We start from the raw sequence: 22,520 nt of genomic DNA, 5'->3' as shown, positions 1-22,520 counted from the left end.
AGAATTGTTATCTAGAAGTGTCTGGTGGCCCAATTGGAGGAGGGATGTCGAGGAGTTTGTTGTCTCTTGTACAGTATGCTCACGGAGCAAACCCTCACATATATCCCCAGTAGGTACCCTCCAACCCCTACCCATACCCTCCGAGCCCTGGACTCACATATACATGGATTTCGTAGGGGAATTACCTTCTTCAGAGGGTAACACGGTGATTTGGGTTATTGTCGATCGATTTTCTAAAATGGCTCATTTCGTGCCTTTGAAAAAATTTCCTTCCGCCAAGGAACTGGCAGATCTGTTTGTGATCCACATCCTTTGCCTTCATGGGGTCCCAGAGAATATAGTGTCTGACAGGGGGGTGCAGTTTGTCTCGGAAATTTGGAAGGAATTTTGCAGAGTACTGGGGATCACGCTCTCATTTTCGTCTGGTTATCACCCTCAGACCAATGGTCAGACAGAGAGGGTGAACCAGTCACTGGAACAGTATCTCCGGTGTTATGTGGCAGACAATCAAACGGAATGGGTTCAATACTTACCATACTCCGAATTTGCCCACAACAATCTTCGGAGCTCTTCCTCAGGGTTTTCACCTTTTCAGATTGTTAATGGGAGATCTCCTAGGTTTTCCCCCCTTCCTGTCAGTTCCTCTCCTTTCCCTGCCCTGGAAACCTGGCAGGAGACGCTAAGATCTCGATGGAGGGAAGTGAATGCCAATTTAAAGAAAACAGTTTCCCTCCAGAAACAACAGGCTGACCGAAAGCGTTCACCCGAGTGGGAGTTCTCTCCCGGGGATCTTGTCTGGATCTCCACTCGGCATATCGCCTTGCGGCAGCCATCAGCTAAACTTGGGCCTAAATTCGTAGGTCCATATCCGGTAGCTAAAAGAATCAATAAAGTATCTTATCAGATAACGTTACCCCAATCTATGCGTGGGGTAAGAACATTTCATGTGTCGTTATTAAAACCCGCGGTGCATGTGGACTCTGGTCCTCCTCCTGTTTTTGTAGACGGTGAGCTTGAGTATGAGGTCGAGAGAATACTAGATTCTCGATTTCTTAGGAACTCTCTCCAGTATCTGGTTCATTGGAGAGGATACGGTCCGGAGGAGAGATCCTGGGTACCAGCACATCATTTTCATGCACAGGAACACATACAGGAATTTCACGATTCCCATCCTGATAAACCTTCATTAGCGCGTTCGGAGACCACGCCTCAGGGGAGGGGTAATGTCAGGCATAGACTCACCCCCTCGGCGGCTGGCAGTATGGACGCCGCTCTCGGCTCTGACATCACCGGATCCCCGAACTTCCGGTCCGCGTCAGCTGGCAGCGCCGGCGGCCATTCCAGCCGCATGTCGTCATTGCAGGGCAGGGCAACGCGCTCACGCACGGAGCGTCAGGCCCTTTATGCCCTGAGGAGGAGGCTGCCTTGATCCGCCCTGCTGAGGCACTCCCCACCCCTTGCTGACCTCATCCGGGGGGTGGGGGTTCCTGGACTGACAGTCTGCATTTAAGCAGCAGACTGCCAGTACTCCTTGTCCGCTGTAGCGATCACACTCTGTGCTAGCTCTCGGATCCACAGTATACTTATATATTGGTTACGCCAATATATAAGTACTGGAAGAAACATACCATTGTATTTACCTGTGCCTTTGATCTTTTGCCTGTCTTTGACTCTGAGTTTCTCTAATCCTTTTTGTACCGTTGCCTATCTGATTACCCGTTGCCAACCTTGCTGTGCCCTCGTTCACTCTCTTGCCTACCGTCTCTGTACCTCGTATCTCTGATCTCTGTTGCCGAACCCCGGCTAGCCTTTAGACTCCGCATCTGCCTCCTGATTCTGTACCTCGTATTTCTGATAACCTGTTGCCGATCCCTGCCTGTCGACCATCCCCGCCAGCGGGCCCTTGCCGCTGGACGGCAGTCTGAGCTCTGTGGGCCCTCGCCACAGAGCAATACGTTATTTACTGTTTGCACCAATCATTAAAAGACCATTTTGGGTGGACAGAGGTTAGTTATATATCGGATTATCGGTGAGACTGCAGATCACTTATAATCAGGTATATCTGTATTTCTGGTGATACTGCAGATCTCCAGAAATCAGACACTCTCTGTCCTCACTAGTAGTTACGGAACGTGACAGTGTGTACACAGACAGTGAGTGCACACACGCAGGAGCTAGTAGCCTATGAACAGTGACTGAGTGTCCTAGACTCCTAGTACAGTAAGTAGTAACAGTAAGTACAACTAACTAATTACAATAATCAATCAGTTATCAGAAGGAAATAGAGTGTGTGTAGTGTGTACACAGACAGTGAGTGCACACACGCAGGAGCTAGTAGCCTATGAACAGTGACTGAGTGTCCTAGACTCCTAGTACAGTAAGTAGTAACAGTAAGTACAACTAACTAATTACAATAATCAATTACAATAATCAATCAGTTATCAGAAGGAAATAGAGTGTGTGTAGTGTGTACACAGAAAGTGAGTGCACACACGCAGGAGCAGCTAGTAGCCTATGAACAGTGACAGTGAGTGTCCTAGTACAGTTACAGTATATAACTACAATACTAATACAATCAGTAGTAAAGGACAGCAGAAATACTGGTATAGAATAGAGAGAAATAAACAGAGGACAGGAGGACAGCTGCCCACACAGGCAAGGCCCTGAGGCCTAAAGCTGTAAGCTTGCAGCAGCTGGCCTGTCTCTATGTAACACAAAAGCTACTAACTAAAATACAATGTCTAACTAACTAACAACAATATAGGTGTGTATAGGAGGTGTATGTGAGCAAAAACGCTAGGTAAATGACCACAATAAAGCTCTTGCTAAGCCAAAGCACAAAGGAGCAACTCTCTCTCTGTACAAGTCTCAGGCAAGCACGGAGAAACCTAACATGGAGGCCGCTATTTATAGGGTAGGGGCTGGCCAGGGTCCCCCTCTGTGATTGGCTGCCGTCAGAGGGCCTGGGAGCCCTCTGATTGGCTCTAAGGACATCAATCTGGGCTATGACGCTATTCGAGCTCGGTACCGAGCTCGAATAGCGCCGTTTTGCTCGAATAGCTCGAATAGTGAATGGGCTATTCGAGTGTACTCGAATAGCCCATTCGAATAGCTACAGCTATTCGGAGCTCGAATACCGAGCTCGAATAGCTGGAAAAGAGCTCGAATATTCGAGCTACTCGAATATTCGAGCTCTGCTGAGCACCACTGGGTTCTAACACACTGTTGGATCTGACTAAGGTCTGAGTGCTTCCACATAAGTGTTCGCAACGGCAGACAACCTGAAACTGGCCAGTAGTGACTATATATAGGGCAGCGCTCTCCAGCGCCACCCATCAGCGATCAACCAATAGCCACTTGCCGTGAGATCAGCTAACCGACCTGGTCAACTGATCCCTCCTTGTTTGTCATAAAGGTTCTGCCTCTCAGCGCACGTGCACGTATTCCTCCATCTGTGTGAGCTAACAGACCCAGCCACACCAGACACACGCTGCTGCGGACAAACCGCCGCGCTGGATGCAGAATCAGCCGCCTGACCGCCAGTACACGCGGCGGCTTTGCCGCGTTCTCTCACAGCCGTACGGTAAAATGGGCACTCCTTTGCCTACTCCTTTCTGGCCTCTGTCATGAAAGGATCATATAAATATATGTAGAAATCTGATATATACCGTTTTTGTTTCAAAGTGGAGTTAAACTTCTTGGAGCAGATTTACTTCCTCCCTCCACAAGACCAAGACACACATACATCCCCATAAAATCATTTAGCAACAACTGCAGGCACAGTCTCTGTGGCGCAATCGGTTAGCGTGTTTGGCTGTTAACCGAAAGGTTGGTGGTTCAAGCCCACCCAGGGATGGCTTTTCCTTTTGTGTTCAACAGTTGTCCGAAGAGAACCCCAGATAGCCATGTAGATTCATTTGAGACACGTTGGAATCTCATTCACGTTCATGAAAAGGGTGAGCAGCATCAAGTTCATGTCTTAGTGATACAACAGACATCCCTGGCAGTGTCTGTGACCAAATGAAGTTTTCTGTACCCCAGAAGCAGCAGTAAAGTATTAGCCGGGGATCGAACCCAAAGCCTGGCGACGGCTGTCAAGCCAAAGAAAGGCAGTTCAAGCCCACCCAAGGACAGGCTCGCCTTAGTGCCTTGCTAGCTATTTGTTTAGAACATTATAGAGTGTCTGCATTAAGTGTTGACCATTTAGAAAGAACTTTAAGCTGGCGTAGAGTCTGCTGCACCGGAATGGAACCTCTCCAGAGACTGAGCAGGTGCAGGATGTCCTAACTGTTCGGAGAACTTGTCTTGGTCTTGTCTTCCATGGAATTGTAGGGTGCCAAAAGCAAGCTCACATGCATTGGCAGGGAATCAAACCCGGGTCAACTGCTTGGAAGGCAGCTATGCTCACCACTATACCACCAACGCTACATACTGAAACTCGCCTAGCATGTACCATTGCAATATACCCAAGAGAAAAATGAGCTTGCTTATTTGCCTACTTTGCTAGATGTAAGCAGTGGGACACATGGTGATACTGCTTACAGACTTCAATTCAAGACTTCAGAAAGATCATGTGCCCCCCTGGATGATGCTGGTGCAACACACACAGCAAAGGACAGCAATTTGAAGTCTGGAAGATTCCAGGGCAAGGGTGGGAAGGATGAAAAGCTAGGTGGCCATGCAACCATTCCTGCTAACCCAAAGCTTACTTGTGCCCTACAACACATTGGCTTAAGACTTGACCAAATCCAATGCTCCAATATGGGGAAGCTTCTCTGTTTGCTGTTTTTTTTTTTTTTTTTTAAGTGCGGTGTCACAGTTCACCCATCTCTTCAACTACAAGAACGGCCCCGGAGTAGTCTTAGCTACCCTAATATGTACGTTACAGCAGTGCCCTTATTACACTTTCTCTTACAGGGCAATGGAAACCGTTTTGCCCATGCGATAAAGCAAGGTGCAAAAATGAAATCTTGCCTAGCAGAGGATGGTTTCGATCCATCGACCTCTGGGTTATGGGCCCAGCACGCTTCCGCTGCGCCACTCTGCTTCTGTTTGTATTTAACCTTCAAGTTTAAGAAGGGTACATTAGTTGAAATAGTTACACTACTATCTATGTTACAGCAAGGCCCTAATGACACTTTCTCTTAAGGGGCTATGGCCGACAATTGGCCCATATGGTAAGCAAGGTATAAAAACCAACGTACACCTAGCACAGGATGGTTTCGATCCATCGACCTCTGGGTTATGGGCCCAGCACGCTTCCGCTGCGCCACTCTGCTGCCATACAGTGAATGCTTCATTGTGGGAAAAAGTGGCGTTAAACTTCTTGGAGCAGACTTACTTCCTCACTCCACAAGACACACATACATCCCCATAAAATCATTTAGCAACAACTGAAGGCACAGTCTCTGTGGCGCAATCGGTTAGCGCGTTCGGCTGTTAACCGAAAGGTTGGTGGTTCAAGCCCACCCAGGGACGGCCTTACTTTTTGTGTTCAACAGTTGTCCGAAGAGAACCCCAGATAGCCATGTAGATTCATTTGAGACACGTTGGAATCTCATTCACGTTCATGAAAAGGGTGAGCAGCATCAAGTTCATGTCTTAGTGATACAACAGACATCCCTGGCAGTGTCTGTGACCAAATGAAGTTTTCTGTACCCCAGAAGCAGCAGTAAAGTATTAGCCGGGGATCGAACCCAAAGCATGGCGACGGCTGTCAAGCCAAAGAAAGGCAGTTCAAGCCCACCCAAGGACAGGCTCGCCTAAGTGCCTTGCTAGCTATTTGTTTAGAACATTATAGAGTGTCTGCATTAAGTGTTGACCATTTAGAAAGAACTTTAAGCTGGCGTAGAGTCTGCTGCATCGGAATGGAATCTCTCCAGAGACTGAGCAGGTGCAGGATGTCCTAACTGTTCAGAGATCTTGTCTTGGTCTTGTCTTCCATGGAATTGTAGGGTGCCAAAAGCAAGCTCACATGCGTTGGCCGGGAATCGAACCCGGCTCAACTGCTTGGAAAGCAGCTATGCTCACCACTATACCACCAACGCTACATGCTGAAACTTGCCTAGCATGTACCATTGCAATATACCCAAGAGAAAAATGAGCTTGCTTATTTGCCTACTTTGCTAGATGTAAGCAGTGGGACACATGGTGATACTGCTTACAGACTTCAATTCAAGACTTCAGAAAGATCATGCGCCCCCCTGCATGATGCTGGTGCAACACACACAGCAAAGGACAGCAATTTGAAGTCTGGAAGATTCCAGGGCAAGGGTGGGAAGGATGAAAAGCTAGGTGGCCATGCAACCATTCCTGCTAACCCAAAGCTTATTTGTGCCCTACAACACATTGGCTTAAGACTTGACCAAATCCAATGCTCCAATATGGGGAAGCTTCTCTGTTTGCTGTTTTTTTTTTTTTTTAAGTGCGGTGTCACAGTTCACCCATCTCTTCAACTACAAGAACGGCCCAGGAGTAGTCTTAGCTACCCTAATATGTACGTTACAGCAGGGCCCTTATTACACTTTCTCTTACAGGGCAATGGAAACCGTTTTGCCCATGCGATAAAGCAAGGTGCAAAAATGAATTCATGCCTAGCAGAGGATGGTTTGGATCCATCGACCTCTGGGTTATGGGCCCAGCACGCTTCTGCTGCGCCACTCTGCTGCCATACAGTGAATGCTTCATTGTGGGAAAAAGTGGCGTTAAACTTCTTGGAGCAGACTTACTTCCTCACTCCACAAGACACACATACATCCCCATAAAATCATTTAGCAACAACTGCAGGCACAGTCTCTGTGGCGCAATCGGTTAGCGCGTTTGGCTGTTAACCGAAAGGTTGGTGGTTCAAGCCCACCCAGGGACGGCCTTTCCTTTTGTGTTCAACAGTTGTCCGAAGAGAACCCCAGATAGCCATGTAGATTCATTTGAGACACGTTGGAATCTCATTCACGTTCATGAAAAGGGTGAGCAGCATCAAGTTCATGTCTTAGTGATACAACAGACATCCCTGGCAGTGTCTGTGACCAAATGAAGTTTTCTGTACCCCAGAAGCAGCAGTAAAGTATTAGCCGGGGATCGAACCCAAAGCCTGGTGACGGCTGTCAAGCCAAAGAAAGGCAGTTCAAGCCCACCCAAGGACAGGCTCGCCTTAGTGCCTTGCTAGCTATTTGTTTAGAACATTATAGAGTGTCTGCATTAAAGGGGAACTGAAGAGAGAGGTATATGGAGGCTGTCATGTTTATTTCCTTTTAGACAATACCAGTTGCCTGGCAGCCCTGCTGATCCTCTGCCTCTAATACTATTAGCCATAGCCCCTGAACAAGCATGCAGCAGATCAGGTGTTTCAGTGGTTCAGACTTATAAGTCTGATCTGACAAGACTAGCTGCATGCTTGTTTCTGGTTTTATTCAGATACTACTGCAGAGAAATAGACCAGCAGGGCTGCCAGGCAACTGGTATTGATTAAAAGGAAATAAACATGACAGCCTCCATATACCTCTCTCTTCAGTTCCCCTTTAAGTGTTGACCATTTAGAAAGAACTTTAAGCTGGCGTAGAGTCTGCTGCACCGGAATGGAACCTCTCCAGAGACTGAGCAGGTGCAGGATGTCCTAACTGTTCAGAGATCTTGTCTTGGTCTTGTCTTCCATGGAATTGTAGGGTGCCAAAAGCAAGCTCACATGCGTTGGCCGGGAATCGAACCCGGGTCAACTGCTTGGAAGGCAGCTATGCTCACCACTATACCACCAACGCTACATGCTGAAACTCGCCTAGCATGTACCATTGCAATATACCCAAGAGAAAAATGAGCTTGCTTATTTGCCTACTTTGCTAGATGTAAGCAGTGGGACACATGGTGATACTGCTTACAGACTTCAATTCAAGACTTCAGAAAGATCATGTGCCCCCCTGGATGATGCTGGTGCAACACACACAGCAAAGGACAGCAATTTGAAGTCTGGAAGATTCCAGGGCAAGGGTGGGAAGGATGAAAAGCTAGGTGGCCATGCAACCATTCCTGCTAACCCAAAGCTTACTTGTGCCCTACAACACATTGGCTTAAGACTTGACCAAATCCAATGCTCCAATATGGGGAAGCTTCTCTGTTTGCTGTTTTTTTTTTTTTTTTTTTTTAAGTGCGGTGTCACAGTTCACCCATCTCTTCAACTACAAGAACGGCCCAGGAGTAGTCTTAGCTACCCTAATATGTACGTTACAGCAGGGCCCTTATTACACTTTCTCTTACAGGGCAATGGAAACCGTTTTGCCCATGCGATAAAGCAAGGTGCAAAAATGAATTCATGCCTAGCAGAGGATGGTTTCGATCCATCGACCTCTGGGTTATGGGCCCAGCACGCTTCCGCTGCGCCACTCTGCTTCTGTTTGTATGCAACCTTCAAGTTTAAGAAGGGTACATTAGTTGAAATAGTTACACTACTATCTATGTTACAGCAAGGCCCTAATGACACTTTCTCTTAAGGGGCTATGGCCGACAATTGGCCCATATGGTAAGCAAGGTATAAAAACCAACGTACACCTAGCAGAGGATGGTTTCGATCCATCGACCTCTGGGTTATGGGCCCAGCACGCTTCCGCTGCGCCACTCTGCTGCCATACAGTAAATGCTTCATTGTGGGAAAAAGTGGCGTTAAACTTCTTGGAGCAGACTTACTTCCTCACGCCACAAGACACACATACATCCCCATAAAATCATTTAGCAACAACTGCAGGCACAGTCTCTGTGGCGCAATCGGTTAGCGCGTTCGGCTGTTAACCGAAAGGTTGGTGGTTCAAGCCCACCCAGGGACGGCCTTTCCTTTTGTGTTCAACAGTTGTCCGAAGAGAACCCCAGATAGCCATGTAGATTCATTTGAGACACGTTGGAATCTCATTCACGTTCATGAAAAGGGTGAGCAGCATCAAGTTCATGTCTTAGTGATACAACAGACATCCCTGGCAGTGTCTGTGACCAAATGAAGTTTTCTGTACCCCAGAAGCAGCAGTAAAGTATTAGCCGGGGATCGAACCCAAAGCCTGGCGACGGCTGTCAAGCCAAAGAAAGGCAGTTCAAGCCCACCCAAGGACAGGCTCGCCTTAGTGCCTTGCTAGCTATTTGTTTAGAACATTATAGAGTGTCTGCATTAAGTGTTGACCATTTAGAAAGAACTTTAAGCTGGCGTAGAGTCTGCTGCACCGGAATGGAACCTCTCCAGAGACTGAGCAGGTGCAGGATGTCCTAACTGTTCAGAGATCTTGTCTTGGTCTTGTCTTCCATGGAATTGTAGGGTGCCAAAAGCAAGCTCACATGCGTTGGCCGGGAATCGAACCCAGGTCAACTGCTTGGAAGGCAGCTATGCTCACCACTATACCACCAACGCTACATGCTGAAACTCGCCTAGCATGTACCATTGTATTATACCCAAGAGAAAAATGAGCTTGCTTATTTGCCTACTTTGCTAGATGTAAGCAGTGGGACACATGGTGATACTGCTTACAGACTTCAATTCAAGACTTCAGAAAGATCATGTGCCCCCCTGGATGATGCTGGTGCAACACACACAGCAAAGGACAGCAATTTGAAGTCTGGAAGATTCCAGGGCAAGGGTGGGAAGGATGAAAAGCTAGGTGGCCATGCAACCATTCCTGCTAACCCAAAGCTTACTTGTGCCCTACAACACATTGGCTTAAGACTTGACCAAATCCAATGCTCCAATATGGGGAAGCTTCTCTGTTTGCTGTTTTTTTTTTTTTTTTTTTTTTAAGTGCGGTGTCACAGTTCACCCATCTCTTCAACTACAAGAACGGCCCAGGAGTAGTCTTAGCTACCCTAATATGTACGTTACAGCAGGGCCCTTATTACACTTTCTCTTACAGGGCAATAGAAACCGTTTTGCCCATGCGATAAAGCAAGGTGCAAAAATGAATTCATGCCTAGCAGAGGATGGTTTCGATCCATCGACCTCTGGGTTATGGGCCCAGCACGCTTCGGCTGCGCCACTCTGCTTCTGTTTGTATTCAACCTTCAAGTTTAAGAAGGGTACATTAGTTGAAATAGTTACACTACTATCTATGTTACAGCAAGGCCCTAATGACACTTTCTCTTAAGGGGCTATGGCCGACAATTGGCCCATATGGTAAGCAAGGTATAAAAACCAACGCACGCCTAGCAGAGGATGGTTTCGATCCATCGACCTCTGTGTTATGGGCCCAGCACGCTTCCGCTGCGCCACTCTGCTGCCATACAGTGAATGCTTCATTGTGGGAAAAAGTGGCGTTAAACTTCTTGGAGCAGACTTACTTCCTCACGCCACAAGACACACATACATCCCCATAAAATCATTTAGCAACAACTGCAGGCACAGTCTCTGTGGCGCAATCGGTTAGCGCGTTCGGCTGTTAACCGAAAGGTTGGTGGTTCAAGCCCACCCAGGGACGGCCTCTCCTTTTGTGTTCAACAGTTGTCCGAAGAGAACCCCAGATAGCCATGTAGATTCATTTGAGACACGTTGGAATCTCATTCACGTTCATGAAAAGGGTGAGCAGCATCAAGTTCATGTCTTAGTGATACAACAGACATCCCTGGCAGTGTCTGTGACCAAATGAAGTTTTCTGTACCCCAGAAGCAGCAGTAAAGTATTAGCCGGGGATCGAACCCAAAGCCTGGCGATGGCTGTCAAGCCAAAGAAAGGCAGTTCAAGCCCACCCAAGGACAGGCTCGCCTTAGTGCCTTGCTAGCTATTTGTTTAGAACATTATAGAGTGTCTGCATTAAGTGTTGACCATTTAGAAAGAACTTTAAGCTGGCGTAGAGTCTGCTGCACCGGAATGGAACCTCTCCAGAGACTGAGCAGGTGCAGGATGTCCTAACTGTTCAGAGATCTTGTCTTGGTCTTGTCTTCCATGGAATTGTAGGGTGCCAAAAGCAAGCTCACATGCGTTGGCCGGGAATCGAACCCAGGTCAACTGCTTGGAAGGCAGCTATGCTCACCACTATACCACCAACGCTACATGCTGAAACTTGCCTAGCATGTACCATTGCAATATACCCAAGAGAAAAATGAGCTTGCTTATTTGCCTACTTTGCTAGATGTAAGCAGTGGGACACATGGTGATACTGCTTACAGACTTCAATTCAAGACTTCAGAAAGATCATGCGCCCCCCTGGATGATGCTGGTGCAACACACACAGCAAAGGACAGCAATTTGAAGTCTGGAAGATTCCAGGGCAAGGGTGGGAAGGATAAAAAGCTAGGTGGCCATGCAACCATTCCTGCTAACCCAAAGCTTACTTGTGCCCTACAACACATTGGCTTAAGACTTGACTGAAAGGTTGTAATAATGTGCTGCTTAAATCACCCCGATATTAAAATATATACAGCACATCACAATTTCTTAAAAATGACATCATTGCTTCAGCAGCACATTCCTCCAGACAGTGCTTTACAGATACATTAATAATTAACACTCTAGAAGTTCCAGGCACCTGAATACAAAACCTGTATTTCAATACCCAGTTGGTATATTACCATACAAGCCACTGTGACAGAGATCTGAAGACTCAGACCTATTCATGCATTGTTGTTAAAAAACCTGGTCTATTGAGAAATTAACACATGTAACAAAGTCTACCTCTGCCAGTTGTTTACAGAATAACAAATCCTATTGTCTCTGCTGTCTGTACCATGTCTATGCTATTGTTTCAAATATTTTCTATGTGTACTCCGGTCTAATCTGGTTTTTTCCCTAACATCAATATAAGATTGACCTGTAAATAAAGATTTGAGATGCTGTTCCACCAATTTAAGTGTTTGTGGTTCTGTATCTCCCAGCTGGAAGAGAGGGTATTCACTTGGAGTGGGGGAGAACTTTAACCTGGGTTGCAGATTATTCTGCTAAGTCATCTTGTAGCTGCCTCCGCTGAAATTGAGCTAACAGTTTGGTGTCGAGAAGTTGGATCCGCCATATACAGTATCGGGTGAGTAATTCTATTTTTTGATTACCACCCTATACTGTCAGAGCGGATTAATAGAACCCGGAGGAAAAGTGCTTCTGTAGCGCCTCTCCCAGGAATCTGATATTCCTAAAGTAAATAGCGGGTCTGATGCCCCAATTAAGAAAGCAGTACTGTGTGTCTAAGTGAATATTCTCTCTAAACCTTGTATATTGTTGTATAGTCGCTTAAGTGAATTTTAGTTATATAAGATTGCATGTTACTGTATAGATTTGTGTAGATTGTATGTGAGGTTAAGCTGAGATTGAAGGTATAAACTTGTCCACAGAGGATAGTTAAAATTCAAACCATAAATCGGGTGTATTTAAACCTGATTAGAAACTATAGAAGAATCACATAAGCTGGAGACCAGGTTTGCCAGTAAAGTCTAATACTGACGTCACCATCCCTAGATAAACCTTCAAACTCAGCTAATCTCACTCTATTTTTTTTTAGCTTGGCATAATGGGAAAGTCTCAAGGTAAGGGGACTCCCACGGGTTATTTTTGATTTATGATGTATCATATTCTGTGATGCTGTTTAATGCGGATATATAGATTTGTAAGTTTTAGAAAGAATCATGTTCCACAATTTGCTTTGAATCTTATTTCTGACTAACTCTATTTAGGAGTTTCATTTTTTTTCTCGGAGACACTCAGCAGTTGCAGGTGTCTCTCTGGACCAGGACATTTTGAATGGGCATTGCGGCCGCAGGATAACTTTTTTTATCAGTCCCTCCAAAATGTTCTGGCCTGGCTACTAGATGTTTCTGAGCCTTTTCTTCTAATTACTATAAATGTGTTTGTCTATCTCCTCTCACTGTAGTTTCTGTGGAACTGTGATTTAAATTGCTTGTGTATGACTGGTTGCACTTTTTCAGCTAGGTTGTACTTTAAATATGCATCTCTGGACATCTGCTCAGAGTTGTTGCAGGTTTCTACCCCCTCCCTCCATGTATTGGGAGAGACTTGTGTTAATGCTTTTGTTTTTTCTCTTTCCTCTTCCCTGAAAAGACTGGGGGCAATGAGGAGAGTGTCAGGAAACAGAAACAAAAGAAGATCCCAGCTATATGTTGTTTGTCTGTTTGTGTATGTGTCTGTGCACAGAGAGTATCCAAATATTTTTTTTAGAGTTAGGAATAAACCTCTTAATTTAATTGATCGTTTTTTTCTACAGTCAGAAAAGTCAAAAGCTAAATTATTGTTGGAGTCTAAGGTATGCGGACTGTGGTTATGTAAATGTGCATGTGTTGTCTTTCTTTGTCTACTATAGGAGAGGGTTTGTAAATTGTCTTGAGGCAAGGCAGGTGAGATTGAATGTGTAATTGGTTTTCACCTCATATAATGAATGACCCATGCACAAAGTTGCTGGCCATTGTGATGTTTTGAATTTAGTGTTTTGCATAGGAAACAATTTATTTCGGGTGAACCAGATGTAACATGTCTTAAAATTTGTAATTTAAAGTTGGTTATAAAAAATTAACATACGGAAAGGCATGTTCCATCTGAAGTTTTTTGTTTTTTTATGTGGGTTTTTTTTTTGTCAGGTATTTTTGCATATACCTGAGAATTCAAAGCACACAACAGTTTTGCTGTCAATGGGTGAATTAGGTTTGTAAATCTTCCAGTAGGAATTAAGTTGCTGTGAATGAAATGTAATCATTTTAACTTGAGCTTGCACTCATGCCGATATGAATGTAATGTAGAGATTGTGTCCAAAATCATCTTGCTCAAATTACTAGAAGTTATGCTCATGCCAGGTTTTCTGTTCATATTGCCAAGAATAATGCAAACAATTGTGTGAATGTTTGGGTACGTGTATAATATTAATGGTGATGAGTCCCTTAAGCAAAGTGACATACTTATATTTTTTCACTTGTAATTGTGTAAAATTCTAACAAATGCTTTTACAGCAATTTCTTTGTTGGTTTCTGGTCTGTCTCTGGTTACAATATGAGGGGTGTGGGAAACAAACCCTGGTGTTGTGCATTTGGGGAGGGTTTTGAACAGCAGACGTTGACCCCCTGTACCACCTACTGTGCACGGGGTGAGATGGGGGGCCAACTAAACCTGCAAGTGGCTGAATCACACAGCCTCATAACCGGGCCCACATCAGTGTTCTAACATGCCTGGAGAGGGTGGAGACAAATATGTCATGTAAAATACTTATTGGTTGATTTGATTGTAATTGTCTCCATATGTCTGTTTGTATTGATACTGTGCTGTATAAAGCAAGGTCAGAGAAATGTGTTTAAGTGTCAGAACTCTATAGTACTAGGATTTACAGACAGTATGATGTTAGTAAAAGAAATTTGAATAGAGAGAGTAACCTTTGTCAAAAATATTGTTACATAGCTACGCATGTGGTAAATAGGTTGCACACACCCACTAAGCTGTTTAACTTCTTATTACCATTGAGGACCTCTACATAACTGCTTTGATTGAGACTGAGCTATCAATTACTTGGCTCATGCAGTTTGACAAACCTTGAACTCTTGTCTGATTCATCTTTACTAATTTGCCTGCACAAGTGTTCTTTATTACCTGTTCACTTGGAGACCTGCCTGTGATATCACCTGATTATGGAATACTTTGGAGATCATCTGATATGATTCTCCTGCACTGATGCAGCCCTAGAAGGATGACCCTCTGCTGTAAGGATGAGCCCTTCCTGCACCTGCCCTCCTCCTGTGTTGGTGATGGCTGCTTCAAGCCTTTCTTTTGTGTCATCCTTTGGGAAGAACTCCGCCTCTGCTGTTGCAACTGTGAGGTTTCTCAACTGGGATGAGAAGTTGAGTCTGCCCTTCCCTGCCTTCTACAACCTGGCTGCAATTGCTACATCCTTGTTATAAATCTGTTTCCATTTCTTTTGTGGGTGCCCAATGCCATACAATGAAACTGCTAACAAAAAGGCACTGGGTGTAGCCACGGTGATTACACGGCCAGCTCTCAGCCGCCACTGTCTGTTTGCCCCGAGACAGTGAGAGCTTGGCAGAAAAACATCTGCATTCATCATGAGGGCTTGTGGTGATGAATTCACCGTCCTCCTTCACCCTTCAAATGAACAATATTCTACTCTGCAATAATGAACTGACATTTCCTGGACCCACTCGAGGATCATTTTTTTTTCCAAAATGCATTAAGGAGTTCTAACCTTATGGGTGAGGTGTGGCTTTAGGCAACCTGTTACAGTTTACCACATTCAGTTTTCCATTAAGTTATGCAGGGCTAGATTAGGATGATATACTAGCAAAGCTAACTACTGTTAATTCATCGTGTAGTTGTGTAACCCTTTAAACTGTATATTGTATTTGTGTACCAATGACAACACTAACTCATTGATCTCTAACATACATAGAGCTGTGCATAGTATCTAAGTGATCCCGCCCTTTCCTTTAGAAAAGGTTGGGATCAAAGGTTGGGTTGAAAGGTTGTAATAATGTGCTGCTTAAATCACCCCGATATTAAAATATATACAGCACATCACAATTTCTTAAAAATGACATCATTGCTTCAGCAGCACATTCCTCCAGACAGTGCTTTACAGATACATTAATAATTAACACTCTAGAAGTTCCAGGCACCTGAATACAAAACCTGTATTTCAATACCCAGTTGGTATATTACCATACAAGCCACTGTGACAGAGATCTGAAGACTCAGACCTATTCATGCATTGTTGTTAAAAAACCTGGTCTATTGAGAAATTAACACATGTAACAAAGTCTACCTCTGCCAGTTGTTTACAGAATAACAAATCCTATTGTCTCTGCTGTCTGTACCATGTCTATGCTATTGTTTCAAATATTTTCTATGTGTACTCCGGTCTAATCTGGTTTTTTCCCTAACATCAGGGTGTATATAAGATTGACCTGTAAATAAAGATTTGAGATGCTGTTCCACCAATTTAAGTGTTTGTGGTTCTGTATCTCCCAGCTGGAAGAGAGGGTATTCACTTGGAGTGGGGGAGAACTTTAACCTGGGTTGCAGATTATTCTGCTAAGTCATCTTGTAGCTGCCTCCGCTGAAATTGAGCTAACACCAAATCCAATGCTCCAATATGGGGAAGCTTCTCTGTTTGCTGTTTTTTTTTTTTTGTTTTTTTTAAGTGCGATGTCACAGTTCACCCATCTCTTCAACTACAAGAACGGCCCAGGAGTAGTCTTAGCTACCCTAATATGTACGTTACAGCAGGGCCCTTATTACACTTTCTCTTACAGGGCAATGGAAACCGTTTTGCCCATGCGATAAAGCAAGGTGCAAAAATGAATTCATGCCTAGCAGAGGATGGTTTCGATTCATCAACCTCTGGGTTATGGGCCCAGCACGCTTCCGCTGCGCCACTCTGCTTCTGTTTGTATTCAACCTTCAATTTTAAGAAGGATACATTAGTTGAAACAGTTACACTACTATCTATGTTACAGCAAGGCCCTAATGACACTTTCTCTTAAGGGGCTATGGCCGACAATTGGCCCATGTGGTAAGCAAGGTATAAAAACCAACGTACACCTAGCAGAGGATGGTTTCGATCCATCGACCTCTGTGTTATGGGCCCAGCACGCTTCCGCTGCGCCACTCTGCTGCCATACAGTGAATGCTTCATTGTGGGAAAAAGTGGCGTTAAACTTCTTGGAGCAGACTTACTTCCTCACTCCACAAGACACACATACATCCCCATAAAATCATTTAGCAACAACTGCAGGCACAGTCTCTGTGGCGCAATCGGTTAGCGTGTTTGGCTGTTAACCGAAAAGTTGGTGGTTCAAGCCCACCCAGGGGCGGCCTTTCCTTTTGTGTTCAACAGTTGTCCGAAGAGAACCCCAGATAGCCATGTAGATTCATTTGAGACACGTTGGAATCTCATTCACGTTCATGAAAAGGGTAAGCAGCATCAAGTTCATGTCTTAGTGATACAACAGACATCCCTGGCAGTGTCTGTGACCAAATGAAGTTTTCTGTACCCCAGAAGCAGCAGTAAAGTATTAGCCGGGGATCGTACCCAAAGCCTGGTGACGGCTGTCAAGCCAAAGAAAGGCAGTTCAAGCCCACCCAAGGACAGGCTCGCCTTAGTGCCTTGCTAGCTATTTGTTTAGAACATTATAGAGTGTCTGCATTAAGTGTTGACCATTTAGAAAGAACTTTAAGCTGGCGTAGAGTCTGCTGCACCGGAATGGAACCTCTCCAGAGACTGAGCAGGTGCAGGATGTCCTAACTGTTCAGAGATCTTGTCTTGGTCTTGTCTTCCATGGAATTGTAGGGTGCCAAAAGCAAGCTCACATGCGTTGGCCAGGAATCGAACCCGGGTCAATTGCTTGGAAGGCAGTTATGCTCACCACTATACCACCAACGCTACATGCTGAAACTTGCCTAGCATGTACCATTGCAATATACCCAAGAGAAAAATGAGCTTGCTTATTTGCCTACTTTGCTAGATGTAAGCAGTGGGACACATGGTGATACTGCTTACAGACTTCAATTCAAGACTTCAGAAAGATCATGTGCCCCCTGGATGATGCTGGTGCAACACACACAGCAAAGGACAGCAATTTGAAGTCTGGAAGATTCCAGGGCAAGGGTGGGAAGGATGAAAAGCTAGGTGGCCATGCAACCATTCCTGCTAACCCAAAGCTTACTTGTGCCCTACAACACATTGGCTTAAGACTTGACCAAATCCAATGCTCCAATATGGGGAAGCTTCTCTGTTTGCTGTTTTTTTTTTTTTTTTTTGTGTTACAGTTCACCCATCTCTTCAACTACAAGAACGGCCCAGGAGTAGTCTTAGCTACCCTAATATGTACGTTACAGCAGGGCCCTTATTACACTTTCTCTTACAGGGCAATGGAAACCGTTTTGCCCATGCGATAAAGCAAGGTGCAAAAATGAATTCATGCCTAGCAGAGGATGGTTTCGATCCGTCGACCTCTGGGTTATGGGCCCAGCACGCTTCCGCTGCGCCACTCTGCTTCTGTTTGTATTCAACCTTCAAGTTTAAGAAGGGTACATTAGTTGAAATAGTTACACTACTATCTATGTTACAGCAAGGCCCTAATGACACTTTCTCTTAAGGGGCTATGGCCGACAATTGGCCCATGTGGTAAGCAAGGTATAAAAACCAACTTACACCTAGCAGAGGATGGTTTCGATCCATCGACCTCTGGGTTATGGGCCCAGCACGCTTCCGCTGCGCCACTCTGCTGCCATACAGTGAACGCTTCATTGTGGGAAAAAGTGGCGTTAAACTTCTTGGAGCAGACTTACTTCCTCACTCCACAAGACACACATACATCCCCATAAAATCATTTAGCAACAACTGCAGGCACAGTCTCTGTGGCGCAATCGGTTAGCGCGTTCGGCTGTTAACCGAAAGGTTGGTGGTTCAAGCCCACCCAGGGACGGCCTTTCCTTTTGTGTTCAACAGTTGTCCGAAGAGAACCCCAGATAGCCATGTAGATTCATTTGAGACACGTTGGAATCTCATTCACGTTCATGAAAAGGGTGAGCAGCATCAAGTTCATCTCTTAGTGATACAACAGACATCCCTGGCAGTGTCTGTGACCAAATGAAGTTTTCTGTACCCCAGAAGCAGCAGTAAAGTATTAGCCGGGGATCGAACCCAAAGCCTGGTGACGGCTGTCAAGCCAAAGAAAGGCAGTTCAAGCCCATCCAAGGACAGGCTCGCCTTAGTGCCTTGCTAGCTATTTGTTTAGAACATTATAGAGTGTCTGCATTAAGTGTTGACCATTTAGAAAGAACTTTAAGCTGGCGTAGAGTCTGCTGCACCGGAATGGAACCTCTCCAGAGACTGAGCAGGTGCAGGATGTCCTAACTGTTCAGAGATCTTGTCTTGGTCTTGTCTTCCATGGAATTGTAGGGTGCCAAAAGCAAGCTCACATGCGTTGGCTGGGAATCGAACCCGGGTCAACTGCTTGGAAGGCAGCTATGCTCACCACTATACCACCAATGCTACATGCTGAAACTCGCCTAGCATGTACCATTGCAATATACCCAAGAGAAAAATGAGCTTGCTTATTTGCCTACTTTGCTAGATGTAAGCAGTGGGACACATGGTGATACTGCTTACAGACTTCAATTCAAGACTTCAGAAAGATCATGTGCCCCCCTGGATGATGCTGGTGCAACACACACAGCAAAGGACAGCAATTTGAAGTCTGGAAGATTCCAGGGCAAGGGTGGGAAGGATGAAAAGCTAGGTGGCCATGCAACCATTCCTGCTAACCCAAAGCTTACTTGTGCCCTACAACACATTGGCTTAAGACTTGACCAAATCCAATGCTCCAATATGGGGAAGCTTCTCTGTTTGCTGTTTTTTTTTTTTTTTTTTTTTTTTTAAGTGCGGTGTCACAGTTCACCCATCTCTTCAACTACAAGAACGGCCCAGGAGTAGTCTTAGCTACCCTAATATGTACGTTACAGCAGGGCCCCTATTACACTTTCTCTTACAGGGCAATGGAAACCGTTTTGCCCATGCGATAAAGCAAGGTGCAAAAATGAATTCATGCCTAGCAGAGGATGGTTTCGATCCTTCGACCTCTGGGTTATAGGCCCAGCACGCTTCCGCTGCGCCACTCTGCTTCTGTTTGTATTCAACCTTCAAGTTTAAGAAGGGTACATTAGTTGAAATAGTTACACTACTATCTATGTTACAGCAAGGCCCTAATGACACTTTCTCTTAAGGGGCTATGGCCGACAATTGGCCCATATGGTAAGCAAGGTATAAAAACCAACGTACACCTAGCAGAGGATGGTTTCGATCCATCGACCTCTGGGTTATGGGCCCAGCACGCTTCCGCTGCGCCACTCTGCTGCCATACAGTGAATGCTTCATTGTGGGAAAAAGTGGCGTTAAACTTCTTGGAGCAGACTTACTTCCTCACGCCACAAGACACACATACATCCCCATAAAATCATTTAGCAACAACTGCAGGCACAGTCTCTGTGGCGCAATCGGTTAGCGCGTTCGGCTGTTAACCGAAAGGTTGGTGGTTCAAGCCCACCCAGGGACGGCCTTTCCTTTTGTGTTCAACAGTTGTCCGAAGAGAACCCCAGATAGCCATGTAGATTCATTTGAGACACGTTGGAATCTCATTCACGTTCATGAAAAGGGTGAGCAGCATCAAGTTCATGTCTTAGTGATACAACAGACATCCCTGGCAGTGTCTGTGACCAAATGAAGTTTTCTGTACCCCAGAAGCAGCAGTAAAGTATTAGCCGGGGATCGAACCCAAAGCCTGGCGACGGCTGTCAAGCCAAAGAAAGGCAGTTCAAGCCCACCCAAGGACAGGCTCGCCTTAGTGCCTTGCTAGCTATTTGTTTAGAACATTATAGAGTGTCTGCATTAAGTGTTGACCATTTAGAAAGAACTTTAAGCTGGCGTAGAGTCTGCTGCACCGGAATGGAACCTCTCCAGAGACTGAGCAGGTGCAGGATGTCCTAACTGTTCAGAGATCTTGTCTTGGTCTTGTCTTCCATGGAATTGTAGGGTGCTAAAAGCAAGCTCACATGCGTTGGCCAGGAATCGAACCCGGGTCAACTGCTTGGAAGGCAGCTATGCTCACCACTATACCACCAACGCTACATGCTGAAACTCGCCTAGCATGTACCATTGCAATATACCCAAGAGAAAAATGAGCTTGCTTATTTGCCTACTTTGCTAGATGTAAGCAGTGGGACACATGGTGATACTGCTTACAGACTTCAATTCAAGACTTCAGAAAGATCATGTGCCCCCCTGGATGATGCTGGTGCAACACACACAGCAAAGGACAGCAATTTGAAGTCTGGAAGATTCCAGGGCAAGGGTGGGAAGGATGAAAAGCTAGGTGGCCATGCAACCATTCCTGCTAACCCAAAGCTTACTTGTGCCCTACAACACATTGGCTTAAGACTTGACCAAATCCAATGCTCCAATATGGGGAAGCTTCTCTGTTTGCTGTTTTTTTTTTTTTTTTTTTTTTTTTTTTTTGTGACACAGTTCACCCATCTCTTCAACTACAAGAACGGCCCAGGAGTAGTCTTAGCTACCCTAATATGTACGTTACAGCAGGGCCCTTATTACACTTTCTCTTACAGGGCAATGGAAACCGTTTTGCCCATGCGATAAAGCAAGGTGCAAAAATGAATTCATGCCTAGCAGAGGATGGTTTCGATCCATCGACCTCTGGGTTATGGGCCCAGCACGCTTCCGCTGCGCCACTCTGCTTCTGTTTGTATTCAACCTTCAAGTTTAAGAAGGGTACATTAGTTGAAATAGTTACACTACTATCTATGTTACAGCAAGGCCCTAATGACACTTTCTCTTAAGGGGCTATGGCCGACAATTGGCCCATGTGGTAAGCAAGGTATAAAAACGAACATACACCTAGCAGAGGATGGTTTCGATCCATCGACCTCTGGGTTATGGGCCCAGCACACTTCCGCTGCGCCACTCTGCTGCCATACAGTGAATGCTTCATTGTGGGAAAAAGTGGCGTTAAACTTCTTGGAGCAGACTTACTTCCTCACTCCACAAGACACACATACATCCCCATAAAATCATTTAGCAACAACTGCAGGCACAGTCTCTGTGGCGCAATCGGTTAGCGCATTCGGCTGTTAACCGAACGGTTGGTGGTTCAAGCCCACCCAGGGACGGCCTTTCCTTTTGTGTTCAACAGTTGTCCGAAGAGAACCCCAGATAGCCATGTAGATTCATTTGAGACACGTTGGAATCTCATTCACGTTCATGAAAAGGGTGAGCAGCATCAAGTTCATGTCTTAGTGATACAACAGACATCCCTGGCAGTGTCTGTGACCAAATGAAGTTTTCTGTACCCCAGAAGCAGCAGTAAAGTATTAGCCGGGGATCGAACCCAAAGCCTGGCGACGGCTGTCAAGCCAAAGAAAGGCAGTTCAAGCCCACCCAAGGACAGGCTCGCCTTAGTGCCTTGCTAGCTATTTGTTTAGAACATTATAGAGTGTCTGCATTAAGTGTTGACCATTTAGAAAGAACTTTAAGCTGGCGTAGAGTCTGCTGCACCGGAATGGAACCTCTCCAGAGACTGAGCAGGTGCAGGATGTCCTAACTGTTCAGAGATCTTGTCTTGGTCTTGTCTTCCATGGAATTGTAGGGTGCCAAAAGCAAGCTCACATGCATTGGCCGGGAATCAAACCCGGGTCAACTGCTTGGAAGGCAGCTATGCTCACCACTATACCACCAACGCTACATGCTGAAACTCGCCTAGCATGTACCATTGCAATATACCCAAGAGAAAAATGAGCTTGCTTATTTGCCTACTTTGCTAGATGTAAGCAGTGGGACACATGGTGATACTGCTTACAGACTTCAATTCAAGACTTCAGAAAGATCATGTGCCCCCCTGGATGATGCTGGTGCAACACACACAGCAAAGGACAGCAATTTGAAGTCTGGAAGATTCCAGGGCAAGGGTGGGAAGGATGAAAAGCTAGGTGGCCATGCAACCATTCCTGCTAACCCAAAGCTTACTTGTGCCCTACAACACATTGGCTTAAG

General features: G+C 45.4%; 19 non-coding genes across 19 annotated transcripts; 7 read left to right on the top strand and 12 right to left on the bottom strand.

Moving 5' to 3' along the window:
• Nucleotides 1-4,975: 4,975 nt before the first annotated feature.
• On the bottom strand, nt 4,976-5,047 carry TRNAM-CAU (transfer RNA methionine (anticodon CAU)). Its single transcript has one exon. It is a non-coding gene; the product is annotated as a tRNA-Met (tRNA).
• Nucleotides 5,048-5,404: 357 nt separating this feature from the next.
• TRNAN-GUU (transfer RNA asparagine (anticodon GUU)) lies at nt 5,405-5,478 on the top strand. The gene has a single exon. It is a non-coding gene; the product is annotated as a tRNA-Asn (tRNA).
• Nucleotides 5,479-5,975: 497 nt separating this feature from the next.
• TRNAG-UCC (transfer RNA glycine (anticodon UCC)) lies at nt 5,976-6,047 on the bottom strand. Its single transcript has one exon. It is a non-coding gene; the product is annotated as a tRNA-Gly (tRNA).
• A 744-nt stretch (nt 6,048-6,791) lies between these two features.
• TRNAN-GUU (transfer RNA asparagine (anticodon GUU)) lies at nt 6,792-6,865 on the top strand. The gene has a single exon. It is a non-coding gene; the product is annotated as a tRNA-Asn (tRNA).
• An 817-nt stretch (nt 6,866-7,682) lies between these two features.
• Nucleotides 7,683-7,754, bottom strand: TRNAG-UCC (transfer RNA glycine (anticodon UCC)). Its single transcript has one exon. It is a non-coding gene; the product is annotated as a tRNA-Gly (tRNA).
• Nucleotides 7,755-8,307: 553 nt separating this feature from the next.
• Nucleotides 8,308-8,379, bottom strand: TRNAM-CAU (transfer RNA methionine (anticodon CAU)). Its single transcript has one exon. It is a non-coding gene; the product is annotated as a tRNA-Met (tRNA).
• A 160-nt stretch (nt 8,380-8,539) lies between these two features.
• On the bottom strand, nt 8,540-8,611 carry TRNAM-CAU (transfer RNA methionine (anticodon CAU)). The gene has a single exon. It is a non-coding gene; the product is annotated as a tRNA-Met (tRNA).
• A 125-nt stretch (nt 8,612-8,736) lies between these two features.
• TRNAN-GUU (transfer RNA asparagine (anticodon GUU)) lies at nt 8,737-8,810 on the top strand. Its single transcript has one exon. It is a non-coding gene; the product is annotated as a tRNA-Asn (tRNA).
• A 497-nt stretch (nt 8,811-9,307) lies between these two features.
• Nucleotides 9,308-9,379, bottom strand: TRNAG-UCC (transfer RNA glycine (anticodon UCC)). Its single transcript has one exon. It is a non-coding gene; the product is annotated as a tRNA-Gly (tRNA).
• A 983-nt stretch (nt 9,380-10,362) lies between these two features.
• TRNAN-GUU (transfer RNA asparagine (anticodon GUU)) lies at nt 10,363-10,436 on the top strand. Its single transcript has one exon. It is a non-coding gene; the product is annotated as a tRNA-Asn (tRNA).
• A 497-nt stretch (nt 10,437-10,933) lies between these two features.
• On the bottom strand, nt 10,934-11,005 carry TRNAG-UCC (transfer RNA glycine (anticodon UCC)). Its single transcript has one exon. It is a non-coding gene; the product is annotated as a tRNA-Gly (tRNA).
• Nucleotides 11,006-18,113: 7,108 nt separating this feature from the next.
• On the bottom strand, nt 18,114-18,185 carry TRNAM-CAU (transfer RNA methionine (anticodon CAU)). Its single transcript has one exon. It is a non-coding gene; the product is annotated as a tRNA-Met (tRNA).
• Nucleotides 18,186-18,310: 125 nt separating this feature from the next.
• TRNAN-GUU (transfer RNA asparagine (anticodon GUU)) lies at nt 18,311-18,384 on the top strand. Its single transcript has one exon. It is a non-coding gene; the product is annotated as a tRNA-Asn (tRNA).
• A 1,358-nt stretch (nt 18,385-19,742) lies between these two features.
• TRNAM-CAU (transfer RNA methionine (anticodon CAU)) lies at nt 19,743-19,814 on the bottom strand. Its single transcript has one exon. It is a non-coding gene; the product is annotated as a tRNA-Met (tRNA).
• Nucleotides 19,815-19,939: 125 nt separating this feature from the next.
• On the top strand, nt 19,940-20,013 carry TRNAN-GUU (transfer RNA asparagine (anticodon GUU)). Its single transcript has one exon. It is a non-coding gene; the product is annotated as a tRNA-Asn (tRNA).
• Nucleotides 20,014-20,510: 497 nt separating this feature from the next.
• On the bottom strand, nt 20,511-20,582 carry TRNAG-UCC (transfer RNA glycine (anticodon UCC)). Its single transcript has one exon. It is a non-coding gene; the product is annotated as a tRNA-Gly (tRNA).
• Nucleotides 20,583-21,137: 555 nt separating this feature from the next.
• TRNAM-CAU (transfer RNA methionine (anticodon CAU)) lies at nt 21,138-21,209 on the bottom strand. Its single transcript has one exon. It is a non-coding gene; the product is annotated as a tRNA-Met (tRNA).
• A 357-nt stretch (nt 21,210-21,566) lies between these two features.
• Nucleotides 21,567-21,640, top strand: TRNAN-GUU (transfer RNA asparagine (anticodon GUU)). Its single transcript has one exon. It is a non-coding gene; the product is annotated as a tRNA-Asn (tRNA).
• A 497-nt stretch (nt 21,641-22,137) lies between these two features.
• Nucleotides 22,138-22,209, bottom strand: TRNAG-UCC (transfer RNA glycine (anticodon UCC)). Its single transcript has one exon. It is a non-coding gene; the product is annotated as a tRNA-Gly (tRNA).
• Nucleotides 22,210-22,520: the final 311 nt, after the last annotated feature.

Source organism: Hyperolius riggenbachi, chromosome 4 (assembly GCF_040937935.1).
Source record: "Hyperolius riggenbachi isolate aHypRig1 chromosome 4, aHypRig1.pri, whole genome shotgun sequence".
Lineage (NCBI taxonomy): Eukaryota > Metazoa > Chordata > Amphibia > Anura > Hyperoliidae > Hyperolius > Hyperolius riggenbachi.
Note: the sequence above shows the minus strand (reverse complement) of the source record. Positions and strands in the feature narration are given on the sequence as shown.